This window comes from Metopolophium dirhodum, chromosome 8 (assembly GCF_019925205.1).
Source record: "Metopolophium dirhodum isolate CAU chromosome 8, ASM1992520v1, whole genome shotgun sequence".
Classification (NCBI taxonomy): domain Eukaryota; kingdom Metazoa; phylum Arthropoda; class Insecta; order Hemiptera; family Aphididae; genus Metopolophium; species Metopolophium dirhodum.
Genome location: NC_083567.1, coordinates 155,009 through 163,750, shown reverse-complemented (window position 1 = coordinate 163,750; position 8,742 = coordinate 155,009).

The following is an 8,742-nucleotide window of genomic DNA, read 5'->3' as shown; positions in this document are numbered from 1 at the left end:
CAAACTAGGAAACACATAGTTAAAACCGTTAAGAAAAAGTTAGTAAGAACACATAGTTTAACAGAACAGATAGGTACCGCGCCACGAAAACAAACCGTAGGTCGTTTAGGTACTAGGTCAGACTCAAGCGTAATTCACGTGCAGTTAGAGTCAGTGGTTAAGAAAAAAATGAGTAAAATGGATTTAGATAAAGCAATTGCTATGATACCTATTTGCACGGGCAAAAAGGACGTAGCCGAATTTATAAATATTTGTGAAATCGCAATTAAAGAAACAACGGAAGCAGATACACCGATATTATTAAAAATAATTACTTCTAAGTTAACGGGAAATGCGTTAGAAGTAACAAAATATCGAAATTTAGAAACATGGGGAGCAATAAAAACAATATTAGAAGGGGCATTCGAACAAAAAGTATCGGAGAGGGCCTTATCAATAGCTTTAAACACGGCACGTATGGCCGAGGGAGAAAGTGTGGCAAAATTCGCTAGTAGAATCGAAGAGTTATATTGTAAACTCTGCGCGGCAAGTACGATAGGTCTAGCTCAGGCCGAGGCAGATATAGTGAAAAAACAAACAAAGAAACAGGCAATGATCATATTTATGACAGGGTTACCTCATCACTTATATACAGTATTGAAAAGTCGAAATCCCAGTACATTGGAACAATGTTTCAAAACGGCGATCGATGAGATGCTCGAATATGAGTCAAAAGTAGAAATGGATAAATTGCAGAGACAAATCGGTAATGGAAAACAGGCGGACGTCAATAACGAGGAAAAACGACAAAATGGTGGTAATACAAATAACGCAGTTAATCGCGGAGGAAACGGTAATTCAAATCAAAGCAATAGAAATAACAATTTCAACGGGTATAACAACCGATATGTTAATCACAACAACCGCAATAACTATGGGAATAATAATCAGAGCGGATATGGCTCACACATGGTTAATCGCGGCGGTCAACGAGGCGGAAACGGCTATGGACGGAATTTCAATGGCAATAATGTACAACAAAATAATATTAACCGAAGCACCGGATGCTACACTTGTGGTAGATCTAATCACATAGCACGAGATTGCTGGAGCAATCGACCTAATGCGCAACAAAATACGTACAACAATAATCGTGTAAACGGCACGCGCCATGCGAACAACAACAATAATGTTCGTAGGGACAATAACAATACTCAGGGCGTACTTTGCAGTTACTGCAATAAGATAGGTCATGAAATTTCAACCTGTTATACAAAACAGAAAAACGAAAGAAGCACGTCGGGAAACGCCAACGGACCATCACCAGTGGGAGTCAGATTGGTCCAAGAAATAGTTCAAGACCCACACACAGGATTTTCCACATCACAGCAAAATTAATAGACAACCACATTACTTTAGAATCACCCAGTTTTAATAAGAATCAAATTAAATTATTAGTCGATACTGGGGCGGATCTAAATATAATTAAAATTAATGCATTAAAAGGAAACACTGAAATTAACGAAAACGAAAAAATTTATTTGAAAGGCATCAATGAAAAAATAGTTTCTACAATAGGGAAAACAGAAATAGAATTAATAATTAATAATGAAGCATTCGAAACGCAATTTTATGTTGTAAACAATATTTTTCCGATTCTGGCAGACGGAATTATTGGTAATAAATTTCTAATAGATAATCATGCAGTAATAGACGTTGCTAATAACACGCTAACAATAAATAATAATAAAACCGGAAGCGATAGTGACATCTGTTTTACATTAAACCCGCGCTCAGAGACAATAGTACAAATCGATATACCCGATACAGAAATGAATAATAAAAATATTTTAATTAATAAACAAGAATTAATACCGGGCGTATATTGCGCGAATATTTACAATACAGTCAAAAACAACAAAACTACAATAAGCATATTAAATATATCTGAAATGACACAGGAAATAAATGTAGGTCAAGTGCGTAATATTTCATACGACACGGATGTTTTGACAGATAGCGTACGGTGTATAAACACAATTGACACTGAACGCTCGCGTCGGGTCAGGGCGTTGATACGTACTGATCATCTTCAAGTTCACGAATATAATTCGATAATAAAAATATGTGAACATTACGCGGACATTTTCTATTTAGAAGGGGATAATCTTACGTGTACTACGGCAGCAGAACACGTAATAAAGGTTCCTAAGGATTTGAAACCGATTTATAAAAAACCATATCGTTTACCGTTTTCACAACAACCGGAGATAGAAAAACAAATAGGTCAAATGATGAAAGATGAAATCATAGAAAGATCAATGAGTCCGTTTAACGCACCATTAATATTAGTCAAAAAGAAGGAGGACGCCTCGGGGAAACAAAAATTCAGAATAGTTATCGATTTTAGGGCACTTAATGAAGTAACTTTAAATGAATTTCACCCATTACCAAATATAACGGAAATATTAGACCAATTAGGACAATGTCAACTGTTCAGTTTGATAGACTTAAAATCGGGGTATTTTCAGGTACCTTTGGCTAAAGAATCAAAAGAACTTACGGCATTTTCGACGGGACAAGGGCATTATCAATTTAAACGATTAGTTATGGGTCTAAGTTCAGCTCCGGCGACATTTCAAAAAATGATGACAAACGTGTTATCAGGGTTGATAGGAATGAAGTGTTTAGTATACCTGGATGACATAATAGTGTATGCTAAAAATTTACAAGACCACAATGAAAAATTAATAAACGTATTCGAGAGATTACGTATACACAATCTAAAAATAGAACCGGACAAATGTAGTTTTTTACAACGGGAATGTTTATTTTTAGGTCATGTAATTAGTGACGAAGGAATCAAACCGGACCAAGCGAAAGTTAAATCTGTAAAAGATTTTCCGGTTCCTAAAAACGTTAAACAAATAAAAAGTTTTTTAGGACTTAGTGGGTATTATAGAAAATTCATAGAAAACTATAGTGCTATTGCTAATCCAATAGTGAAATTATTAAGAAAAGACGTAAAGTTCAATTGGGACGAAGACTGTCAAAAAGCTTTCGATAAATTAAAAGAAATATTATGTTCAGAACCAATTCTACAATATCCGGATTTTACAAAACAATTTATACTAACGACAGACGCTAGCGGTAGGGCGCTAGGTGCAATATTATCTCAAGGTAAAATAGGATCGGATTTACCAATAGCTTACAGTTCTAGAACTTTAAACAGGGCGGAATGTAATTATTCGGCAACGGAACTAGAATGTTTGGCGATTATATTCGGCGTAAAAACATTTCGACCGTATTTATATGGTAGAAAATTTACAATTCTTACGGACCATAGGCCTTTGTCATGGCTATTTAATTTGAAAGACCCATTATCCCGATTGGCAAGGTGGAGACTACAATTGGAGGAGTACGAATATGAGATAGTATACAAAATGGGCAAGTTAAACACCAATGTCGACGCGTTATCGCGTATGTATAATATTACAGAAATTAAGGACGAAAGTTATGATAATTTTATGCAAAAATTCGAAACAACAGTAATATCTAATAAAGACGTTAAAGAAGTACACGGCGAACTAATAAATAGTCCGTCGGAGTACCACATAGTATCTGAAATTGAAAAATATTATAATTTTCGATCAGGTATTAATTACGAATTAAAAATGAGATTTGGTAGAGACAAGCAATTAAAATCTCATAAAGATTTAGGCGACGTCGTAAAATTCAAAAGCGGAGATAGGTACATAATATTTTTAATAACAAAAACGAAAAAGAAACAATTAGCCACGTACCAAAATTTACACGTTGCTTTACTAAATCTTAAGTACTTTTGCGAAAAACATAAATTAACCAAATTAGCAATGAACCAATTAGGACGACAAGACGGACTAGATTGGGCAAAAGTTAGATCAATGATAAGATACATTTTTCGTAATACAAACATAGAGATAATAATTTGTACCAGAGTTTAGCGGGGAAGAAAAATTAGTAATTTTCAAACAATTACATAATTCAGTATTGGGTGGACACCTAGGGATCAACAAAACCGTGAAGAAAATAAAGAAACAATTTAACTGGCCGAATTTGAAGCAGGACGTAAAAGAATATATAAAGAATTGTACAGCATGTCAGATGAATAAAAATACTAACAAACATATTCAATATCCAATGGTAATTACTACCACTAGTACGAAACCATTTGAAAAAGTATTTTTAGACATTGTGGGACCGTTGGTTACAACCGGTTTAGGTAACAATTATATACTCACGATGCAATGCGACTTAACAAAGTTCAGCCTAGGGGTAGCAATACCTTGTCACACCGCTAACGTGGTGGCAAAAGCGTTCGTAATAAATTTTGTCTGTATACATGGAATACCGGATGAAATTTTAAGCGACCAGGGCACCGAATTTATGTCAAATTGTTTCAAAGACGTATGTAGATTGTTAAAAATAAATAAGATTAAGACTTCTGGCTATCACCCAGCTAGCAACGGCGCGTTGGAACGTTCTCATAAGACGATGGCAGAGTATTTAAGACACTATGTAAGTAAAAGTTTAGACAATTGGGATGAGCTTTTACCTTACGCAATGTTTGTATACAATTCTACGGAACATACGTCCACAAGGTACCAACCATACGCGTTATTATATGGCAAGAATATTAACATACCAGTTAAACTAAAAGCAAACCCGGAACCTAGGTACAATTATGACGATTACGTATACGATCTTAAACAAAAGTTCCAGGAAGCTCATCAAATTGCACGGAACAGATTAATAAAGAATAAAGAAGTAAATAAACGATATTATGATAGGAAAACAAATACGGAAGAATTAAAAATCAATGATATGGTTTTACTTAAAGATCATACTCAAAGAAATAAGTTGAGTCCACTTTGGAAGGGACCATACGAAGTACTGGACGTATTAGATTCAGAAAATGTAGTTATATCGCGAAATCGCAAAAAAGTGACAGTACACAAAAACGATGTGAAACTATATTACGAAGACAATAATGTGAATAACGAAGAAATCGAATAAACACATAACAAAATTTTAATTATAAATAATTAAGTAATAATAGGATAAGATAAAATGTAGTCATACAACACAGTAAAATATATACATATATATAGTATAGATATAGCGTAGGATACGGAATATTTATAGTACACAAATTAGGTATACATTAAACGATAAGTCGGCGTGGGATGTGCTCACGATAGCATTTTAATATGAAGAATAAAATATATGGATATTATAGGTGGATTTCATTAATAACGATAGCAATTGGAACAGTAAAAAGCCAGGAAAATGCAAATTCCGGCAAGGGGTCAGAAATCAAGATCTATTATAAAAACGAAGATAATTATAGAAGAAATCTGGTAGGAATAGACTACTATCAATCTGACACAATAATCATGCCACAATTACAATACAATGAATGTAATATGGAATCGTTACAAATTATATGTAGCACGCCATATCACGGAAGTGTACCTCAACCATATCCCTTTGAAAATGAGTACCTCATGGAAAAATCATGTGTAGTACAAATAAAAAATAAAAATGGAACATATTATGAACAATTCAAAATGGAATCAGACTATTTTTTAAATTTTATTAAGATAAGAGATATGGAAGAAGTAGACAAAAACAGTGCAATGCAAATAAACATAACAGCAATGACAACTGGGTCAATCGAGTTCAACGCCACGGAAGTAAACAATGATTATAAGAGCGTAACTAGCACAGTAGGTCACACTACACGGGCAGCAAGAGCCGGACGTACAATATCGAATGACGAATTAAATAATATTACGGACGAAACATCAATGCAACACTGGAGTGTATACCGGAACCAGAATTATTATTGGAACATGTATAATTAATGTATGGAAAAAAAAATAGAATTATTATAGGATAAGTATACATGGTAACAGATTCCTAGTAAATTAGTACATGCAAGCATGACACAAGCTTCATTTTAAGAAAATTACGTAGATAGAAATTATTTTTAATAGGAAAGTAGAAATAGTAAACACAATAGTAGTTAGATTAACATTAAATAGAAAAAAAAAATAATAAAAGGAAACTTGTAGGGAAGAGGAGATAACAGCACTGGTGATCATTGATTCAGATGGGACTAAGCTACTAGTGCAACTCAGTAACAGTGCAAATGAAGAACCGGAATTCGAAATGATTTTGAGCGTTCAGGCGGGAGGTCGCCTGGTGGTAATAGTATTAAAAAAAAATGATATGTACGTGGGTGAAATGGAGATATACCGATATGCGGGGGAGGAGCCTATGAGACAGACTACACATAATCTTAGGACGTTAATTGACAATTACTACGGAAATAGGAATAACATCCCTCCTGGCAGGTTTCCGGAAGCGGAAATCGTTGAATTATGTCAAACGTTATGGGATTGGTTCCGGAACCCATACGCGTGTAACGTATCAACAATACCATTTTGTTACCACCTGAACATCAATCGAATGACCGACCGAGGCGGAGCTAAACCAATAGGCGTAGCGAGCATAATATATAACCGCACGGAACCACCTGTAACCACGGGCAATGAAGATGAACAACAATTAAATGACAATATAGCACTGGCAAGAAGGGTCATCAATGAATTTTGGGAATTGAATAAGGGAATAAACAGGGTAACATGGGCACAGTATTTGAATATTAACAATTATAGGTTGTATATACTAAAAAATAGCGACAATATTGAAAATAATGTTAGTAATAACAATATAAGCATTAATAGTAGTATTAGTAGGGAAATGGCTAACAATAGGATACGGGAGCCTGTCATTAGAAATATTAATATGACTGAAGCAGCTGGACTGTGGTGGTCGGATAGTGATAGTGATAATGATAATTTAGAAAATGTAACACCGAATAATACAATTAGTAATATGGACGAGTTAGACGGATTTAGCGATAGCGACAGTAATATTGACAATTATAGGAACATAAATAGTAGTGATTATGAAAACAATGTTACAAATTTACTTAATGTTAGTAATATAGCTATAGAAAGTATTTTTAATGAAGTAGAAGATAGGTACATAGTTAGGAATAATAATGATAGTCAGTTATGAAAAAAGAATTAATAAAAAAAAAAGATAGAAAAAAAAAATGGGATGGAGCTAATTAATTTTGACGGTTGGCGGTATAGGAACGGTGGGAGTTGCCACCATATTCTGAACGAACAAGCAACCACCGGAACTCACTAACAACAGGTTATAAATTAATTAGTTCAATTTCAGACGCAATAAGTACGCGTATTTTGTCCAGGCCGATGAGATGAAACGGAAATAATATATATATTAGAGATTATTTCAACAAGATAAAACAAGTTTGAAACTAATGTGTATATATATATTGTTTTAGGTTATCTCTGATTACGGCAGGACATGGTCAAATTCCATATAAAGTGGAAGAATTTAGAAATCAAACACTGATGTATTATGAAAATTACGGTACAGTTCGGTTGACAGGAGCGACCTGGCAACTGATCACGTATTTACCATTAAAAAATTATGACCTTAGGCATGACAAATTACAATTGGAAATAGGTATAATAACTAATCTTTGTAAAAACAGCGCAACAACACTTGAAATGTGTTCTAGGCTAGACAATATCTTTAAAGTAATGTTTCAAGAAATTTCCTTACAACGAGAAAAAATGTACGAATCGATAGGTAGGTACACCGAACAATCGGAAACAACCACGTACACAAGTAGGAAAAGGCGGGGTCTAATAAATTTCGTAGGATCGGCCATGAAAACATTATTCGGGGTATGTGACGAAGAATGTGCAAAAGAATCGGTGGAGGAAATAGGTAAAATAGAACGAACTAACGAACGCATGTTACACATACTTAAAGACCAAACTACGGTAGTTAAATCTACTGTAAAGGGGATTAGTACCACATCGGATGAAATAAATAAATTATACAATGAGTTAGTTAATAAAAAAGATATAATAAACGAAGTAATTAACAAAACAAACACGTTAGAAGCATTAGTTTTATCAAATAAAATACATGGTATATTCACAGCACTATTATCGCAATATTCAATGGAAACGCAATCGATAGGTGCTATTATAACTGCGGCTAGGACAGGGGTAATACACCCAAGTTTAATGACACCGCGAGAAATGGCAGATCATTTAACGCAAATTAAGTTAACTTTACCTATTAATTTAAATTTGCCTATGGGCACAAATCCGAATGAAATTTACGAGTTAAGTAAAATTACAAAAATGGCAGTGTTCTATAAGGATAGTCAAATAGTATTCGTAATAAAACTTCCGCTGGTTACCGAATTGGAGCTCACGTTGTTCAGAATACTTCCAATACCACAGCCGGTCGAAACAATGATAAACGGAATGAAAAATAAAAATCATAGTATTGTTTTAAAACCAGAATTCCAATATGTAGCGATTACAAAGAATAGGGAACAATATACCACGTTCACAGAAACTCAGCTTTTACATTGTACGGAAACAGAAATATTTACAATATGTCCAGAGTTTTCACCAGTCGTACACTCGAACAACAAAAATCCATGTGAGATAGCTTTATTCAAAAATCCGGATGTCTTGCCAGAAACATGCGAGACGGGAGTCCTAGTATTATCGAAAGACATATTTTATAAATTAAAACATGCAAACACCTGGATATACACAACAAAGGGTGAAACATTGACTATTGCGTGTAGGGAAAACT